Raw genomic sequence first — 20921 nt, 5'->3', positions numbered from 1 at the left:
TCCTTGGCAATGGGATTCTTTCTTCCAAACAAAGTCTCAAGTGAATCATAAGTAGCCCAGATCATAAAAGGTTCACTATATATGTCTTTAAAACTATCTTTGAAGGAGAGCCACTTCAGGAAGGCAGCCAGATGGCGGTGTGTTCTGGAGTGAACGGAAGAGGAAGCCACAGATCAGAGAAGCTGCAGACATGTCGGCTAACCAGACTTTCAAATGTTAACCTTCAGTCAGCAATTTCTCAAATTCTACTAGATAAACTATGGACCTAAAGGATAAAAACCAAATAAACCTTTCTGGTTCCTAGACTTGAATTTTAAAATGACGCTGTCTTTCCATAAACTTTTAATTTGCACATCTCAACAACAACTAAAAGGTAACCTCCCATTGTCCAGGTAGAATATCATCCTGTCTGTACAGCATAGCACAAGGCAGCTTTGAGACCGCCCTCAATGTTCTGCAGTTGTCACAGAAACATGGTGGACGTTCTCTGATCGCTGAACTGGGAGGAAAATTATTAAGAGTCTCCGGCACTGTAATCCAAGCCTGATACTTGTTCTTCTACAACTTCTCAACTGATGTATGTGTCCAAGGGGAAGTCAACTTCCACAAATATAAACATCCTCTCTCATCAGGAAAACAGCGCCACTTCCCTCACGGGCCATCTTTAGAGATGGTTCACCAAAAGGCACAGATTTGGAAAAAAAACAAAACAATATTTTTTTGCTTAGGGGCAGGCAAGAGGATGGATTATCACATACAGCCAGCAATATCTAGCACTGCTTCTTATGACACATTGCTGATGAAGGTCATCCATAACTGACAGACACTTATGCCAGGACAGATAGGACCACTGACAAGTTCCCCTTCTAAGCATTCAAAGAAGAATAAAAGGTGCCAAAGGATTGATTGGAGGCTTCTTATTAAACAGGAGACCCTGAATGGCACTGCACTAACTCCCAGATGACTCAAAGTCTAGGAGAGTTTTCACTTTATACTTCTAAGTCATAACTTAAGAGAGTACTATGGGTGTATTAAGCATTGTTAGATGCTTTGATAACTTCATTTTAAAAATTACTTCTGAAACTTAATTTTTATTATTTTAGAGACACGGTCTCCCTCTGTTTCCCTGGCTGGAGTATAGTGGCATGACCACAGCTTTCCGCAGCCTCGAATTCCTGGGCTCAAACATTCCTCCTGCCCCGGCCTCCCAAAGTGCTGGGATTACAGGCATGAGCCATCATACCCAGCCTTAATTTTTGAATAGTGTAAGAATTGTAAAAAATGAAAAGACTATGTTGGTAGATTAGAGAAACATAAAATAAATGTAGTTAATCACCTTAGGACAACGCTCACACAAGGCTGATTTTGAATTTTTTCATATTCATTTCATGTACTACCAGTGACTCTCTACTACGTATTTCACTGTAGGGAAATAAGAACAAGGATGTGATGTTCCCTTAGGGTCCACCATCACATACAGAATGGGCCAAGATAAGCTCCCAAATGGGAAGGCTAAATGAAACCTCCAATAAAAGTTGTCTTTTCTCGTCAATTTTAACGAGCTAAAATGTATTCATGATAAAAGCCAGGGTAGCCCTCAGAGTCTTCTGATAGCTATTCAATCACTTCTTTTCTAAATTTTATGCTTTCCTTATAGTGTCCTGGCAAATAGCTTAAACTTCTATTTGTGGCTTTAAAAACATCTATAACAAAAATAATATATCACCTAGTAGTAAGCCTGCAGATGCTTAAAAAAAGTATAACGGCCTACTAAACTGGAAGGCAGCAATGGAGTTGACAGTAAGAATATATTAGTCATCAGCATGATCATGAAATTGACCTTCAGATGCACTATTCTATCATTTTATTGTGAAGGTGTGACTATGTCTATCCTGTTCTAACAGTACCAACAACTACGACATGAAATTCAAAAAAAAAAAAAAAAAGCTTTTCAGTAACTTGTAATCCCATTTCACTCAAAAATTTGAAGGTTATACTACATCGGAGTTGCACTTGTAGATTAAACTGAAGAAACTGAACCCAAATATTCAAAAAGGGCTTCAGAAAGGACCATGTGCGAACAAAGCTTTATTGCGAATATCATGTAGCTTTCATCAGCAGTAGCACACCCCAGCTTTTCTCCTACTACTAAGGCTGCTACTTTTCGGCATGCTCTCTATACATCCTGAAATGTAGAAATTCCCAAAGCTTGTTCCTAAGCCTCCTTCTTTTCTCAATCTCTATTCTTTCCATAGCTTTATTTATCAACTACATACTAACGATCCTTAAATTTAAGTCTCCATTCCATATTTCTCATCTGAGCACCAGCCCCATCTGTCTGTCTGAGCTCCTGCCCCATCTGTCCCATCTGTGCTCTTTCCCCTAAGATGTCTCACAGGCATCTCAAATTTAGTGTGCCCCATACTGAACTCATGCCCTAACTAGTCACACCGACTGGTTCTTGCCAGTCTACGCAGAATGCGTAGTAAGGGTTTTTGTATCCTCTGCTTCACTGTTTGACATTGGAGGGTGGAAAAGTCCATCCATCCACAGATCGTGTTAACCCCACCATTATTTGTAGGTGGGACCCATGGAGAGGCATGAAGCTCAATTGCGCATGCGCACATTTCTCCCTTCGTTAATATTTATGACTCTCCTATGGCTTATTGAATATGCTCATTTGGCCACCACATTCAGCATAAATTCCTGTTCCTTTTGTTCCTCCCTCTAAGTATCTGTTTCTGGCTTCTGGCTAGAAGCTATGCTTCCCAGCCTGTCAGAATGGCCACCCCACAGGCTGTAACCCTTTATGAGAAAGAAAGTCTCCCCCTTTTCTAAATTGTAATTTTTTCCAATTTAACACAGTGTTGTCTGAAAAATTCTCCACACAGAATTCTCAATCAACAACAAAATTTTGTTCACACCTCCTGTGGTTTGAATGGTTTGAATGTGTCCCCCAAACTTCATGTGTTAAAAACTTAATCTCCAATTCAAAAGTGTTGGAGGTGGAACCTCTGAGAAGTGATTAGGCCACGAGTCCTCTGCCCTCATAGATGGATTGATGCCATTATGGAAGGAGTGGGTTAGTTATTATAGGAATGGTTTCTTCATTAAAAGAATGAGTTGAACCCCCATATGCTCTCGTCCTTCTGCCATGAGATAACGCAGCAAGAAGGCCTTCACCAGTTGCCAGCACACTGATATTGCCAGCACTCTACTAACCCAGCCTTCAGAACTTGATAAATACATTTCTTTTCTTTTCTTTTTGAATTACCCTGTCTGTGATATTCATGTTACAGAAGCATGAAATAAACTAAGATGCCATCCAAAGTAAAATATCTCTCCCTAGGCTTGGGAATTCTCTGGGCTATTCTTACTCAAGATCTTTTTTTTATTTTTTATTTTTTATTTTCTTTTGAGACAGAGCCTCACTCTGTCATCCAGGCTGGAGTGCAGTGGCGCGATCTTGGCTCACTGCAACATCCGCCTCCCAGGTTCAAGTGATTCTCTGCCTCAGCCTCCTGAGTAGCTGGGATTACAGGCATAATCCACCATGCCTGGCTAATTTCTTGTATTTTTAGCAGAGATGGGGTTTCACCATGTTAGCCAGGATGGTTTCGATCTCCTGACCTCGTGATCTGCCCGCCTCGGCCTCCCGAAGTGCTGGGATTACAGGCGTGAGTCACCGTGCCTGACCAAGATCTTTATTAATATCACTTTCACATGACCACATGATTTCTAAGAACATTGAATTTGAGTTCAGGCCCCATCAGGCAGGCCTATAACTGACACAGACACCTGGGATTTTATTCACTGAATATTTCTTCTGAGACTAGTAATCAAAGTGAGGGTTAGGTCCAACAAAACCCCCACTGATGGGCCTGAACTCTAATTAAATATTCTTAGAAATCATGTGGTCACATGAAAGTTATATTGATAAAGGTTAGCTTCCTAGCAGATACTTCCCATACAACTCAGAGTAAAGTCCAAAGTTTCCTTGTGACCCCAACAGCCTCTGTGAGCCCCTGCTTTGTTCTAATCTATACTAATGCTACTCACACAGTCCAAGCCAACTCCCACCCTCCACACTGACTCCTCATGGCCTTTGCACTTTCTATTCCTCCCGCAGCGCACTCCTTCACCAGATATTCTAATGATCTCTTCCCTCACATCATTCAGGTCTCTGCTCAAATGTCAGACCTTATCAGAGACGCCTTCCTTGGCCATGCTACTCTAACCCCATCCTAATGGTTTTTAGTCCCTGGGCTCTGCTTTATTTTTCTTCTTACTATTTGTCACAACAAATTATACATGTACTGTCTGTCTTCCCCAGCTGGAATATAAGGCTCATAAAGACAGGAACTCTGTTTTGTTTCCGATTACATTTCCAGTGCCTAAAATAGTACATCATAAGTACTCAGAAAATATTTATTGAATGAATAAAAGAATAAATGAGTGAGGCTCTACTGGAAATGAAAGCAGCAGGATTGAGGCCTCTTCCAATCCAAAACTGCAGGAGGACTTGGAGGAATAGCTTAGGTCACTGTACTCTGAAGCCAAAGGGTCAATGTGTAGCCCCACATGCAGGAGGATAAAGAAGGGAGGGCTGGGTTGATGGGGCTCTAGGTAGGAATAAGTCCCAGAGGCCTGCAGCCAGATAGGTCTCCTGCCAAATAAACAGATGAGATTGTGGCAGTTGGGGCAGGAGAACAGGGAATCCCTAGGGTGATATCTCTAGAAACGAGAATTGCGGTGCAGGTGGCCTTGTTAGTTGGAGATGGATGGCATGTACTGCCTTTTTATCTGTGACTTCTTTTTTGTAATCTGTCTTTTCAAATCACTTAACCAAATACCAGACTAAAGGAATTCCTGAATTAATTCACAATCTCACTCCTCATTACTGCCACCCCAATGTAGACTCAGAGAGTACCACATAGCATCTTACTGCAAAACTCTTTCCCTTGTGCTAAGTACTTAGAGTATTACGCAATGGCTCTCTAGCCTGTGAGTTTCTTGAGAAAAGCTTGTTATGCTCTTAGCATAGAACACAATGGCCAGCACTTACTATGCACACAATAAATGTCAGATGACTTAATAAGTATATTTGGATAGATTTCCCAGAAGACACTGAGCTAAATATTCATTAACAAGCATCATTAGTTATATGTTATTATTGTCTTATATTCATTATGCATGAAAAGTTCTGAATGGAGGTTAGTTTGAGAATTGGGAGACTCACAAAATAAATAAGGAATTTCCACAAGTCAAGTAAAGTGTGATAAGACCAAGTGATATTAATAAAATCTTTATATAAAATGTGGACTTTCCAGAGATTTCTACTTAACCAGGGAGAAAAAAAAAGTATGTGAGGAAGATGATTATACTTGTGTATTTTTTATTTTTCAATATTTCAATTTTAGCATTTTGAATACAATTTAAAATTACTGTTAATATTTAGAGTACAGAGAACATATTATCCTTTTTTTTTTCAAAGAAAAGGCTTAGTATTTTCATAAAAACACTGTTTTGTGTGATTTTCCTGAGTGCAGTGGCTCACACCTGTAATCCCAGCACTGTGTGAGGCCAAGGACAGGTGGATTGCTTGAGGTCAGGAGGTCAAGACGAGCCTGGCCAACATGGTGAAACCTCATCTTTACTAAAAATACAAAAATTAGCCAGGCATGGTGATGTGTGCCTGTAGTTCCAGCTACTTGGGAGGCTACTTGTGGAGTCCCAGCACAAGAATCTCTTGAACCCAGGAGGTAGAGGTTGCAGTGAGTCAAAATCACATCACTGCACTCCAGCCTGGGCGACAGAGTGAGACCCTGTCTCAAAAAATCATTAATTAATTAATTGAATGTGATAATTATTTAATGTGATAATAATTAAATGTGAAAATTAATTAATTAATTAACGTGATTTTTATATCCTAGGTTAATTTTTTTCTTACAAGTAAAATATTCCATATGGTTAATTCAGTAACATTTGTCAAATGCATATAATGTGCAAGTCAATATGCTAGGCTCAGTTAAAGAACACAAGTTTCAAATAACAAAAACTCTATGGTGGACTTACTAAGCTCTATATATTCTTTTGAAATTGCTATTTATATTTAGTTACATTTATATATTTATTAAATCTATTTACATGTTATATTTATATTAAAACCCCTTTGTAGGTAGACATACTGTATATGAAATGTCTTTAACCATATAGTGATACATGATATATCTTGACCATAACTACATATAGTCTCTAATGTGAGCGTTGTTTTTGCTCCCAATACTAATATCATCATTACAGTGAAGTAACACTTCACTTTCTTCATCTCAACACTCATTTTTAATAAATGACCTCAAACATCATGCTCCAAAAGAGCAACCTTCTCATGGCTTTCCAGTGCACTGAGTACAAAACCTACTCCAATGCCCCCTCCCCAAATATGTGAGGCTGGCTCCTTATTCTCTCACAGGTTCTAGTTCAAATGCCTCAAATGAGGGAGGTCTTCCTTGACCAGCTGATCTAAATGAGCCCATGCACTCTCTATGACATCAGATTCTTTACTTTCCTTACAGCACTTTTGACTGCCAGAAGTTGCCTTGCTCATTTATATGTTTCCTGTTTGTCTCCTCCATTTACAATGTAAGCTCCTCCATAACTTTTTGTTTTGGTCATTACTGGATCCCCAGCTGGCAGCACAAATATTTAATGAATCCTTTATTAATTAATAAACTTTCTCCTGAGCCAAGTTTACTTTTTAATGCATGTCATAAGAGCTTTTATGTGTCTTATAAGTAAACAAATGTATAAGGCATGAATTCCTACACAGTGTTCTGTGTTATTGTTGTGTAAGAAGCTCTATCTCATATTTGACAAAATGAGTCACAAATATAATTTAACAGCACCTACTGAATGAATCTCCCTAAATTATCATTTGTTGAACAAATGAACAAAAATAGTTTTGTTCAAAATTATTGACTGAGATCCGTAAAGGAGAATAGAGTTATTACAATATAATAATATCCTTCAAATTTTAGAAGAAAACCAAAACTTTTTTTATTTTAGTTGTAAATTATTTTTGTAGGAATATAGTAGTTGTGGAAAAATTGAAACTGGCACTCAAAAACCACCTCAAATCGACTGCTACAGTAAGTTTAATAGTTCTCTTTACTCTCAATAAGTGTTTTTAGACAATAAAATACCCCGCAGAGGTATGTGTAAGATCCAAATTCCTCTTCTGGAATAAGTCAAAGTTCATTGCCATAAAACTAGGTACTGTGATGTGGTTGAATTTTGTTTGGAAAGGAGAGTAAAACCAGAAGTTTCAAAATTCAGGAACTTTGTTTCTGGGCAATCAGTGACTAACATTACGGAAGTTTTCTAGGGGAAAAATCTCAAGCATTTTCATGGCTGGGTGAGGTGGCTCATGCCTATAATCCCAGCACTTTGGGAGGTTGAGGCAGGTGGATTACCTGAGGTCAGGAGTTCGAGACGAGCCTGGCCAACATGGTGAAACTCCATCTCTACTAAAAATAACAACAACAACAAAAAAATTAGCCTGGCATGGTGATGTACCCCTGTAATCCCAGCTACTCGGGAGGCTGAGGGAGGAAAATCGCTTGAACCTGGGAGGTGGAGATTGCAGTATGCTGAGATCATGCCACTGCACTCCAGCCTGACTGGTGACAGAGCGACACTCGGTCTGAAAATAAATAATAAATAAATAAATAAATAAATAAATAAATAAATAAAATAAACAAACTCAGGCATTTCAGATTCCACCTCCCAGCAAAACTTGGTCTAAGGTCACCTGCTGAGGATATAGCCATGGACAAAACAGATACAGGCCTTCTTTCACTTGGGTTACAGCCCCAGTGAAAAGCGCAGTTAGAACACTCCATGACTACTAGGACCTAATATCCAAGGCTACAGAGGTGGGGCTGTCAGGGGTTTAGCTCTGCAAAAAGGGGCTCTCAACCTACATCAATCAACTTCTCTCATGGGCTGCCCCACAGTAGAGTCTGAAGAGTCCCCAAACAGGATGTGTATAACACTGGCTTTCAAAAAATCATTCACAAGCTACTTTTTTCTGTCATGGGCCCCTATCTGCATGTTCAGAAACACTTATAAGTAAATTTTAAACAGTGAAATGAATCACAATATCTCACACAGTCTACATTCTAAAAGGGAGATTTGGGTAACAAAGGAACAAAATCAGCAGTTAGCATAAACTATTCCTTTTTTCAAAATGGTATCTTTTTAAAATTTAAAAATAAAAACAACCACCTAGTGAGAGCATGTGGAGGGTAGTTCCATGCACTGTCAGTCATAACTTCAGTTATTTGCAAATCAGTTTGGCATTAAGTATCAAGAGCCTGAAATTTTCATACCCTTTGACCCAGGAATTATCGTTCCATGAATCTTTTTTAAAGAAGTAATCTGATAAACGTATATAAAATGGAATATAAATGCATTTATAACCCTTATGCACTAAAAAGAGAATCTGAAATTTGAAGAAAGAGTCATCAAAGTGCCATTTATAATACCAAATATTTGGAAATGGCCTAAAAGTCCAATTTTAAGGGACTAGTTAATAAATTATGATATGTCCACATAATCCAATATTATACTGACATTAATAAAGCTTGCCTAGAAGTTGGAAAATATTTAAGACATAAGATTAAGCAAACAGAGTAGGTTGTAATACGCTATTAAGCAATATGGAAAAAATCATTAAAAATAAGGAGAAAGAAAATGCCAGAATGTTACGAGTGCCTTTGGGTCACAGGATTACAGGCAAATTTTCTCCCTGACTTTTTACACTTAATGTATTTCCCAAGGTTTTTATTGGGAGTGTGTATCGCCTTCATGATTAGAAAATATAACATCTCTTCAGAAATGCTAACTCCATTTTATGACAAATACTTGCACATGTATGTTCACAAAGTCGATCTGACTGACTTTGCCAAGGGAAACAAAATTTGTGTCTCTCCTATGCCAACCTCAGCTTAGAGACAGTACTGAGATTCTTTGGATTCATCCTGTATTTAAGCCCAAAGATGTTGACTCTCAAAAGGAAAATATTTTTTTTTCTCCCCAGCAGTTGCTAATCTATCAGCACCTCTGTGATTAGCTCACTATTTACAAGAAAGAGCCTACCCTTATTCAGCATTGCTTTCGTGTCATGAGCCTCTAATATTCTTTCCATATCTCTACCAGCTTTATTTCAAAGCATCGTAATCATTTGTTTACATATTATTCTATTGAGTTGTTCTAAAAGTTATATACATAGTTGTTTTACCTCTCCGAATAGGCTACAAGGTTCTCATAAATACTTCTATTTTTATACACTTTCTCATTCCCCTTCCTCTTGTCGTACATATATACACAGTTGATTGCACACACATCAGTCACACACCTAAGCAGATACAAATTTGACTTTGTATTTGTTGGGGAACGATATGATGTCACTCACATTCTACTAGTAACTCATTTTATTTAGAGCATCCTCGAGTACACAGCTTTATAACTAGAGTGTGTTTCATGAACCTACTACATTCAGCATGTGCTAGCGAGTGTCCTCTCTCCCTCTCTATATGTATCTACTTCTTAATTTTTCATATTTCAGGGCAGAGTATCTGTATGTATAAAGGTAAATTCAGGCCATGGCAGCTGGCAGAGGTCCCTTCTCTTGAACTGAAATCAGTGACTTAAATTAAGCCTTCCAAACATCTGACTCGCTGACGTATCTACCCTGCATAATGATAGAGATCCTGTACTGAGGGGAAAAAAACCTACTAGATTATTAAGTTTTCTGCCAAAGCTGGATATAATCCTGCTGGACAATTCTCTTCAGACAGTCTGCTCTTATCTCACAGATGTCTAAAAGTTAGCTTACTGTCTTCCTTCACAACTATATGCCCCTGCTGATTTCCCTATTTCCATCTCTCAGACTTGATATTGACCTTGTCCTGCTAGCACCAGGATGACTCCCTGAAGATCCAGGAAGAGGTCTGGATTCCAACAGATCTGGGTTCCATGCCAGCTCTTTCACTTTCCAGTCTGGCTCCAGGAGCCTAGGCCAGTCACTTAACCTTCTGAGTCTCCATTTCCCGGCTCAAGAAAAGTGGTGGTGGAGGGGAGGCATAATATTTACCCTTCTGGAACTTATAATGAAGATTTAGTGAGATTACGTATCTAAGGCACATGGCCTTACAAATGTTAGCTCCTTTCCCTGACAGTGCCTGACAACTAATAAAATCCTGTCTCCCTCTGAGGAGCTGCCCATTCCATATTCTTATCGACTTACACCAGGAAGGATATTTAAAGCCATGGCAGATGGTAGAGTTCCTGTTCTCAGGTCAACAATCAAACCCCAGTTGTTCTATTGATCTGCCCATCTGTTCAACTTCCTGATAATTCTCCCATTCCCTTTCCTTGCTATACCCCAAACCCTAAACCCAGAATCGATGCATGTGATATTCTTTCCTTTCCAAGAATTTCTTACCTTGACATTCTTGTCCAGGTAGGCTCTGAACATGAATGCCATGTGCTTTCACCCTAATAACTTCTGTTCTGTGCCTTCTATTTGACCTGGAATTCTGGTACTCTCATTTCCTATCAGAAGGGCCAGCCTTTAGCTGGTCCTTCAGTGTGGTCTGATACAGTGAATTTGACCTTGAGGCTGAGAGGTAGTTTTGCATAGTGGTTAAAGCAAGTCTTTGATGTCCGACTGCCAGGATTTGATTTCCAGCTGTACTGTCCAATGGCCTCATAACCTTCAGTAAGTTATTTACCTCCCTGACTTTGAGTTTTCTCTCATTGGAGGGCTATTGTGAGATTTCTATAACATTAATATAATAACTTTAAAGTATGTAACGTGAACCTACCATACTAAGTAGATCCTCGGTAAATGTCAGTTCTATGCATGCCCCTAGCACTCATGGTGACTATAGGCCTCCTGTCTACACAATCCATTTGCTATTAACCTATCTACCATGCACAGCCATTTCACCTACTGGCCCAGGCTGACTTCCTAGTCTACATCCTCCTGGTCTATTTCATTGCACAAATGCTTCTGTCAACACAGATTCTCCTTCACCCTGCGATATAACCTCACAAGAACTTCATAATATTGCTCACAAATTCTTGCTGACAATACTCTAATTGGAAACCTATCATCTTATGCCTCCTAAATGATAATCCTAATCTGTGCCTGCCACTCCCCTCTGCCCATTTCCAACAACCCAATGAATTTGCATAAACAATAGTCCTGTGTTAATCACTTCAGCTCCCTGTTCAAATTTTCACTGGCTCTACAATGGCCAAAGTAGGGGGTCTCCAATCTCATCATCACTAGATGGGCAGGGCTTTTGGAAACAAAATCTCTGGGCTGGAAATAAGACACAGGGATATTTGCTAGAAGTACATAGATATGAATAAATGGTGGCTTCCCATGCAATAGTATTCTGGAAGCAATCCTCCTTTTAATAAAGTTTAAATATGAGGGCATTATTTCATAACTGGGCTATACCTTGCTTGGGAGAAAGGTCTCACTTTTGGGATATGCATAGTCTTGGCATCTGAGATGCTTCCATGTGCAAACTCCAGATCATTGTGCAGAGGGCTGTCCCAAAAAATGAAGGAATTATTCCCAATAATAGACACATTGTTTTTGATTGGCAGCATTATTTTTTGGGGAGAACCACACCTCTATGCAATCTTGACAGAACTGCCTATCATAGTGCCCAACCAGCCTTCTCCTCCTCATTCCAGCACCAGAACCACATATACACAGGGTTGGGCACACGATTTAGTCCAATGCAATCAGAGTAGCACTCTCTGCTAGATGCAGAGACCAATTCAATTACCACTGATCAGGGCCAATCAGAGACCTTCAAGGAGATTTATAAAAATGGGACCTGGAAGAGAAAGGACCTCTTTTTCTCATAGATGAAAAGCCCAGGAATGTGGGTTTAGAACTACCCACAGTCATCTTTCTCCATACTCAGAAAAAGAGTGCCTCAGAATACAGCTGACCCAGAGAGAAATGGGGCCGAGAAACGGGGAGAGAGAGAAATAACCCCAATAAAGTTGTGTAAGTCTCTGAGTTCCAGCCATGACTGAAGCAAGGACTTTCTGGTCACATGAGCCAATAAGTCCTTTCTTGCTTTACCTAGTTAAATATTCACACATGCAAGCAAATGAATCCTGAGTAACTCCCTTCTACATGAACACAGAGTGGGGTAGTGAACAGAGTGGGGTGGTAAGCGGGGACTTGTCCCCCCTTGGTGTACTTCATGCTCAGGGCAGAGTGATTAGGGCTCTATAGGAAGGAATGTACAGACGCTCATCTTATAGCTTGCTAGATTTCTATGCCTTCTGTGTAATTTCACCTCTGGTGACAAAGTTTCCAAAGCACAACTTGCAGAATGCACCCGATCAGTTAGTGATACAGTGGCCCCAGAATCCTCGCCTTTATATGAAATACATAGATTTCCTTTCTCCAGCATCACTAAAAGCTCTTGGAAGAGTCCTATCAATTACTCTGTGGTAGTCAAACCCCCAGAATTCCTGCTGGGGAAGAGGGGACCTTAGGGGAGGAGCGGGCACAGAACAAGAGCAGTCAGATTAAACATCAATAATCAGAATTCAAGGCATTTCAGGAAGTCTTGAGCTCATAACTGGAGACTTCTGTGTTCCAGAATGTAACCTAAATTCTTACTCAGCAATTCAACTTCACTTAAAATCTGACCCTAACCTTATGTCTCTCCCCTGTGTACTCAGGGTTTCCAAAGTGAGCTTTAGCTTCTCCTATCTCTACAAATCCTGCAGAAAGGCAGTGGCGCATCCTGGTGCAGATGTGCTTTGCAGTAGTAGTCCCGGCTTCATCACCTTTCTGCTCTAATTACTTCTGAGGGTTGTCATGAAAATCAATCGCCATCATTTGTGAAAATTCATGGAAAACCACCCAGTACTAACTGAAAGTTGGTATTTTTATTATTTTATTATGTATTTTCAATTCACATAATCAATGTTAGGCCAGATGTCCCAGACCAGACATCTTTTACTTCTCTTTGCCATTTCCCATTCAGTACAACTAGCAAGACCCTCCGGCCTGGCTTCCTTTGACCAAAACCCTACAAACCACCCTCCTACACACACACACACTGATTTCTGTGTCTCTTTAATTCTGCCAGAATTTGCCTTGCGGCATTTTTAAAAGAGAACATAAAGATCGCCAGTCCAAAGCCCTCATTCTGCAGATAAGGGCACCAAGAAGCAAAAAGGCAGAGGAACTTACCCACGTACCCACAGCCACCTAATCAGTGATTCAGTCAAGATGACAACTCCCCATCCAGGTCCCTTTGCAACACACTATACTGCTTCCCAGTCTGCACTGGTCCCCTGCTGCTCTCAGACCACCTCAGCTGCCAAGTGATCTGTGGTATATTTATCAGTCCCCTCTCCATCAGCCTACAAGCCCATAGAAAAGGCCTGGAGGGGTAGCTAGGATGACACCACAACAAGCACTCACTGATGTTTTCTGAGGTTTTGAGCACATATCAGATCTCAGCAGACAAAACATAGTGTAAGTCCAGGAACAAGTGGATCTGCTTGATAAAACGGTAAATCAGATATACATTCCTTAAGAAAATGAGGTCCATCTCATTGCAGGTTTAGTTTTCTGTCGCTACACAAGTTATTTTTCCTCTTTTAAATTCTACCCTCTATTTGATAAGTAATGTGTATGACTACAAGGGCTTATTTTTTATCCTCTACTAATTTTGCTTAAGAAATGTAAAAGGTGACATTTGCTTTTATCTTTGTTCTTATCTATCTTTCTAAGCTAAATATGAATTTCTTTCCTTTATGCTAAGAGTCATCATGAGAAGTAGAGTATTTAATCAATCAGTTCAGATCTGCTCCCTCTATATGTCAGTAGTTATCCTTTTCTGTCCAATGAGCTATTGTCAAAATTCTGAAGCTACACAAGTCCAAATATAGCAATCTAACTCTTGGAGTATTCAAAAGCTTCACAAAAAAATTCCACTAAGTTAAAATAACAAGTACAGCCATCCCTCTTTACAATAATCTTTCCTGAAGAATCCCTTCTGATTATGCGTGTCTTTAGACACTATACACATTGACCTAGACCTGCCTCAAAGGCAACAGGTGAATCCTTTCTATGCTAACTGGCTGGAAATTACATACAGGGACTTCCCACACAACTCTACTGAAGGCTTTCCCAGCCTAGAGACAAAGCTAATTATAACCAGGGTTACAAATTATAGCTAAATTATCTCATAATTATGAGCTATCTAGTAGGACTTGATTAAAAATCATTCTCAGTGTGTATGTTTTACAGTTAAAAAATCATAATGTTAAATTGTCAAAGCATTTAACTACAGTTTCCAGTTAATGGAAGCATTATTTTCTGTTTAGAAGGACTTCTATTCTTCACTTGAGGTGTTTAAAAAGAATGAAACTACAACCACATGCTTCTGTGTAGGTAAACAGTGGGAAAATAAAGTAAGGTTTTAAAAGTTTCAAAATTAAGTCTACTTTTCACAAAATGATAATGTTTTCTAGTATCAGTAGCCAAATAACAAACTGAAGGTCTTTTTGTAAGTGTTTCCATGATTCAAGAAATGACAAAGTAAATAGCTTTCACAACCTCTGGTAATATTTATGCATACAGCCCTATAGAAAGTGTGCCTCTGAACTTGGTTTGATTGCAAAACCAAGAATTCAATATTCTTTCTCACAAACAAGAATAATTATCGATTCTTGAAATGTTTTCTATGCAGTTGTCCATAACTACTTCTGAAGGTATTCAGAAGAGACAAGGCAAGAGACACTTTAGTCCAACATATTTAGTTTTTAAATACACCAGAGTAAGGTGGATGGGGGCTGATTACAATTAGTCAATTACATGTATATGCTGCCTTTCTCTCTGACATTACCAATGCCTGATACTGAACAATGAATTGTTACATAAAAAAAAACACACACACACACACACAAACACACACACACATTTCTCTAAATCAAACAGCAGTAAATACAGAGAGCTTGCGCCTACACAACATGAAGTGTTGGCTTGAACAATTTATAGCAAAAGAATGGTTAATGAAGCAAATCTTAGAAGCCTTCAGTCCTTTCTCTTACAGACAAGACTACAGGGAGAAGAGTAGTGCTGAATTTTGCAAATAATTGCTTTGCCTCTCCATTTTGCCTGTGTAGGTTCTGCCCCATCCAAATACTGCTTTAGGAAACCCTGACCATACTTTGCTCAATCACAAATTAACGCTGTGGACATTACAGAGAATGCTGACTCTCAGGAACCGAGACAAAGGAGGGTGTTGCTTGGAGAAACCCAGCCAGGCCCTCCAGTACTCCGGGTTCTTAGAGGCTGCCCCGCACAGCTTCTCTCGCGCTCCGGGCACTGGGGAGTCCGGACCCGGTGGCGGACTTGGTTTGTTTCCCAAACTTTAGGAGAGACAGCGTTTACCTAACTCTGGAGGCTGCAGCGGAGAGGAGGGCAGGGGGCTGAAGAAGTGCCCGGTTTCAGCTGCGGTGGCCGCCCACCCACCTCCCCACTTGCGGCAGCACCCTTTCCTTCCCCTCACCTGTCCTGAGCACCGGGCCCTGGGGGTCGGGTCGCCTCTCCGGGTTCGCAGTCCTGGTCTCACTCCAGGAGCTGTCGGGACGTCGGGCGCCTCTGGAGGCGGACGAAGAAGGCGGCGGGGTCGGGGGCGTCAGCGGGAATCTCGGCCGCCGTGGGCAGCCGCGGTCTCCCTCCCCATCCCAGGGCTCGGGCGGCCACCGCGGACGGATGAGTCAGGCGAGGGGGCGGGCGGCAAGGGGTGCAAGCGGGCGGAGGGTGGGGGCGCCCCTATGCCCGCGCTGGGGGGGCACCGGCGGCCTCCGGGCACGGGACGCGCTGCTGCCGGTGCTCACAGAGGGCCTCCGCCATCCGGGCGCAGAGTGCAGGCGCGCCTGCCCTCGGAGGGCACCAGGCACAGCGAGCTGGGCAGGGGAGAGGGAGTCGCCGCTCAGGCGGCGCCGCCACCGTGTCCAAGAAAGACAAAAGGGACAGGGGATGGGAAGGGAAAAGTTTTCTGCTGGGCTCCAGATGGATCCCAGCCCCAAACCTCACACCACAAAGCCCCGAAGAGGCGGGTTGGGGGCGGGGGCCGGGGTGGGCTTCCAGGGGCGTCGCTGTGCGCCTGCGACCCCGTACGGTGCCAATCTTGCCGCCGCCCCAAAACCTGTGGGAAACCCCAGTCCTGCCACCCCCTCCTGGAGGACGCAGACAGGATCCGCTCCTCCCTCTGCAGGAGCCCAGGCCGGCCGATCCGCGCCCCGGCCACAAAGTTGCACTTCGAGAGCCCGAATCACCCGCAGACAAAACCCATCTTTGGGAACAAAGTACCCGCTTCCAGGCGCTCTTCCCGGGCTGTAAGGCTGGCGTGCGGAAACAGACACACCCACCCGCGGGGCCCGCCTCTCGCTACCGCGGGACCACGGGTTCCAGAGCCGGGGACCCGGCTCCCCCAGTTCTCCGGAGCGGCTGGGGAGCTCCAGCCGACTCGGGGTGTTCCCGAAGCAGGCGCCGCAGGACCCTGGCTCCACGCCCCTCGAACGCTTTCTGCTCAGATGCAGCCCGGCGGGCCCGGGTCCCCCTGGCGGACTGCGCGGGCGCTGCGAGAGCAAAGTCAAACCTGGCCGGAACAGACGCGGCCGAGGCCCGCTCCGTCCACGTGTCCCGCCGGCCCAGAAAAGGACTCCGGAGAACGGCTTGGGGGGCGAGAACCATGGGCGGGGGGAATGGAACACAGGGGGAACTGAAGCACGGAGGGCTTCGATGAGCAGTGCAGATGTTCATCTCCAAACATCAAAGCCAGAGGAGGTTCAGGTTACTCCTCCCTGACCCCAAACATCCAGTGAGTGGAGACTGTGTCCTGTTCATAGAGTGAAATGTGTCGTCTCTAATTCGGCAGAGACAGTGTTGACTGTATATATGCAGGCCACTTCCGTAAGTAAAGTTTCATGTAAAACTAATTACCGGATATTCCAACCACCCACCAGGCCTGTGTAGAGAAGGCCAGCCGCATGCGCAGGGGATGTGCTTTGCTTGTGTCCCCTGGATGTGTTTTAAGTGACAGAAGGCAAGTATGATATTCTGGTGCAGTGTATTTGTTTATTTCAGCGTGGGATCTGTTTATCTCATTTTCAGGAAAAGTTTGCTTCTGGGGGGTATAAAATGTATGTTTGGGGGGTGGGGGAGATCCATGCAAATATTTCCAGGTTAGAAAAATATCTTTAAAATCACATATGGCAATGAGAAGAGACTGTAGAAATGGATTTCCCGTGGTATTAGCTTCTTGCCTTGACTAGAAGAATTTAGAGATAGGGCTCTTTTAGTGGAAATGTCACAATCAAAATGTTTTATAAAAAGAAAGAAAAGAAAACTAAAGGAGTTGGGGTGGGGGAAGGATGAGTCACCTTTATAAACCATCTGTAGTTTTATTTTTACCCCACCTGCATCTTGTATTCTAGCCCACAGCCACTTGCTCAATTCGCTTAGGTTTTCTTAAATGCGTTTGTCAAGCACCATATCAAAGGAGTGTGCTTCCATTGGGCCTTCCTCCTAGTTGCCTCTACATTTTATAAAGAAATACACTGAAGCTACATTGTCTATAAAGCTCCTGAGAGGGAACACCCTCCTGGTTCCCCTCACTAGCTAAGGAGTGAGTAATAGGAATAGGCTCATAGCCCATAGATCATTTGAGATGACATCCTCTCTAAGACCCATGGTGAAACGTTTAAAATGGTCACCTAGCCATTTTAAGCATTGAGTGACTGAGCCGTCCTCAAAAAGAGACTGATGAGAACCATGAAAAAAGGAATAAGCACATTCTTAGGACCACAGATATTGATGCCTCCTCATTTATGAACTATGAACTCAGATTTTAGTGATTTACCAAAAAAGAAGAAAGATGGACTAAGTGAGATCACCAAAAGGGAATTATTTAGATTTGTTTTTAAAATAATTACTGTTAGTCTCACAAAAGACAGGTAAAATGGCCTGTAAATAGAGGATTATTTGCAATTCAGTACTCCGAGCAACTCTCAACATATTAGTTATAAATTTTCCCTGACATTGAGTGCTCAAGGGAATCTCAGGTAAATTATTTATCTTTAATAATGGTCAATATCTTTCCATGTGAAAGTGAATATACAATGCCGGTAATGGATTTTTTATTTAGCTGCACATCTGCTTTGGAAATAATGGATAGAAGTCAACTATTTTCTACTTCTCGCCATCAAGTAGCACTGCACTTCACACATAATATTTTTTGCTGTGTCTATATGAGATGTGTAAATTTCCACTAGAACAAGCCAACCTTATAAGAGTGCATAGTAGAAAGAGAGTAATCCAACTGTCCTGTAATCCAAGCTCAACCACCTACTAACAGAGGGATTTGTACCTCATTTCTCCCATCCCTTTAGTAGGAACAAAGTATCTGTTTCAAAGTGTTGTGAAAATTGAATGAAATGATGTGTATAATATTCTTCTTACACATCACATAGATCCTCAGTACATATGTAATTGAACATATATACACTCACATCAAACTTGTTTTAATGCAATTAACATCATAAAAAAAGACTCTTCCTCTGGAATCAAGAATTAACTTGAAAAAAATGTCAAAATATGAAGATCAACATTTTCACTCTTGGTATACTATTATGAAAGTCTAATGGATGGCAATTAATATATAATGAATTAATTTTGGAAACATACATTGAAATGAAAAAGAATGAGTATTCTTAAGAGGTCACGTAACAAGGCTAAGGGAAGGGCTATTAGAAAATTTGCGTGGGATTATACTCATTTTCTCTTGCCGTAAATGTAGCCTATAGCATTTTTAGACCTGAGAAGGGGTCCTTAAACAGAAAATAAAAATGTCTTCAATGGGAAAAAATAGAATTGCTTGCTAGATTTCTATCTGAATGGCTTTGTTCTTGATGTGAAATAGATTGATAGTCTTAAAACCCCTGTAGTATTTATGCTGGCAGTGATAGTCGCTTTTTCAAAGTAGAGGGTAAAGTCAATAAAGAAAATGAACTTTCTGACTTTATTCTTGAAATAAGGAAATAGGGGGAGGAATATAGGATAAAGAAAAAGATAGAGGAAATATATTTAACAATAAAATTTTAAGGTCATTTTTATTTCACTGTGATTTTGAATAGCACTTTGTCATACTTTTATTTCTGCTTTCTCGTTATGTACAATTGACAAATAGTTCAGTGTATTTCACAGCAGAAAGATGTTGTTAATTTCTGTTCTGTTCATTAAATGTGCAAGTAACAGTGCTAACCCCTCTCAAATTGATGTTTTATAATGTTGAGGCTGGTACGACTACTTAAATATTTATAAATTCTGTATTAGATACAGAATCATCTATATTAGATAATTAGATACCTCCTTGTTAGATAATAAACCTGATTAGATTCTTTTTGCCTGAGGGGCACTGGCAGCGTACCATTTAGAAATGTGAGATGAGCCACACTCTCTCCCTTCCAAAGCCCAGTTCTTTCCTCTGAACAGATTTGTGCCTATTGAAGGGAATAATCTCCAAGTAGCTTACAGAAATTCAAAAATCACTTTTTAAAGATTTTGACTGTGCTTGTTGCAAGAGTCTACCCACAGAAGATAATAGAGATTTGACTGAAATGAGAGAAGATGGTAGTGGTGGCCCACCTGTTCCACTGTCCATGGTACTGAACCAGTCATTCTTTCATTGGTGCTTGACTACTCAAAAGCATAGTCCGAGACTCAGCAATATTTGCATCACGGGGAAACTGTTAGAATAGCAAGATCTCAGGCGCTTGCCCAAACCTATTAAATCATACTCTGCAACTCAACAACATACTCAAGTGATCCGTCTGCATGTTAATATTTGAAAAGCACTGCACAAGGGCACGGTTCACATGTCCTCTGACTTCCCTGGTGCTCTGCTTATATCAGCCTTCACTTCACTGCCTTCCAGAAGTGTAGCCCAAATGCTGCCTTTTTAGCTGTATTTCATTTGGTGATGGCGGTATGGTGTTACACAGAGAGCATAGCCTTTGACTCGAATGGCTGGGTTAAAATATTAACTTTTACTGATTATTCTGGGTTTCATTGCCCTCATCCATAAAGTGCCAATAATTTTAATATGTCCATATAACACTGATTTAAGTGTTCACTGATTATAAAATTATAATTGTAAAACATTTAGCTCGGCATGTAGCAGATGTTCAACAAATCTCTCAGGCACCGTGTGAGTGATTCAGCCCAAGAAAGGGTGCCTCTCAGCATAATATTCTCAGGCATGGTGAAAATTTATTGTAAAATAATGTAATTCTCCAATTTCTGCTCAATCAAAACAGTACAATCGCATTAAATTAGTTGACAAAATAAAAATTTAAAATTCACTAAATCATCTTTCTGTTTGGGATTTCTCCATCCATAACCATGATCTAGAGTAAAGAAAAATAAAGTTTTTCTTGACAATTACATTAGATCTGCTTTTATTAAATTAGAACAAAACTACTTGGCATCTTGAATTCTAAAATGTTTATAAATATCTACATTTCTTAATCCTACAACCAACAGAAATCTGTACACATATACAGCTGAGTTTGTAAACAGTGATCATTTAGACCTGAATTAAGCCACAATGTTAGTAAAATAGAATGCAGTTTAAATCATGCTATTTAGGGGCTCGGGGAATACCCTTTCACACATTTCTTTTGGAACATGAGAAAATGTTGGCACATTCATTTTTCAAAAGAAACTTCAAACCTGATAATCTGTTCTATTACAATAGTCATTTAATGAGTTTTGACACTAGGGATTATTGCTC

General features: G+C 40.9%; 1 protein-coding gene across 2 annotated transcripts in view; it reads right to left on the bottom strand.

Moving 5' to 3' along the window:
* The window catches only part of LOC105465600 (transmembrane protein 200A), an 80939-nt gene extending 64418 nt beyond the window's left edge, over positions 1–16521 (bottom strand). Inside the window, exon 1 of one of the 2 annotated variants that reach the window (XM_011714111.3) lies at positions 16439–16521. The gene's annotated coding sequence lies outside the window, so the exon portion shown is untranslated. The other variant, XM_011714108.3, reaches the window with a different exon arrangement.
* Positions 16522–20921: the final 4400 nt, after the last annotated feature.

Source organism: Macaca nemestrina, chromosome 5, assembly GCF_043159975.1.
Source record: "Macaca nemestrina isolate mMacNem1 chromosome 5, mMacNem.hap1, whole genome shotgun sequence".
NCBI lineage: Eukaryota > Metazoa > Chordata > Mammalia > Primates > Cercopithecidae > Macaca > Macaca nemestrina.
Note: the sequence above shows the minus strand (reverse complement) of the source record. Positions and strands in the feature narration are given on the sequence as shown.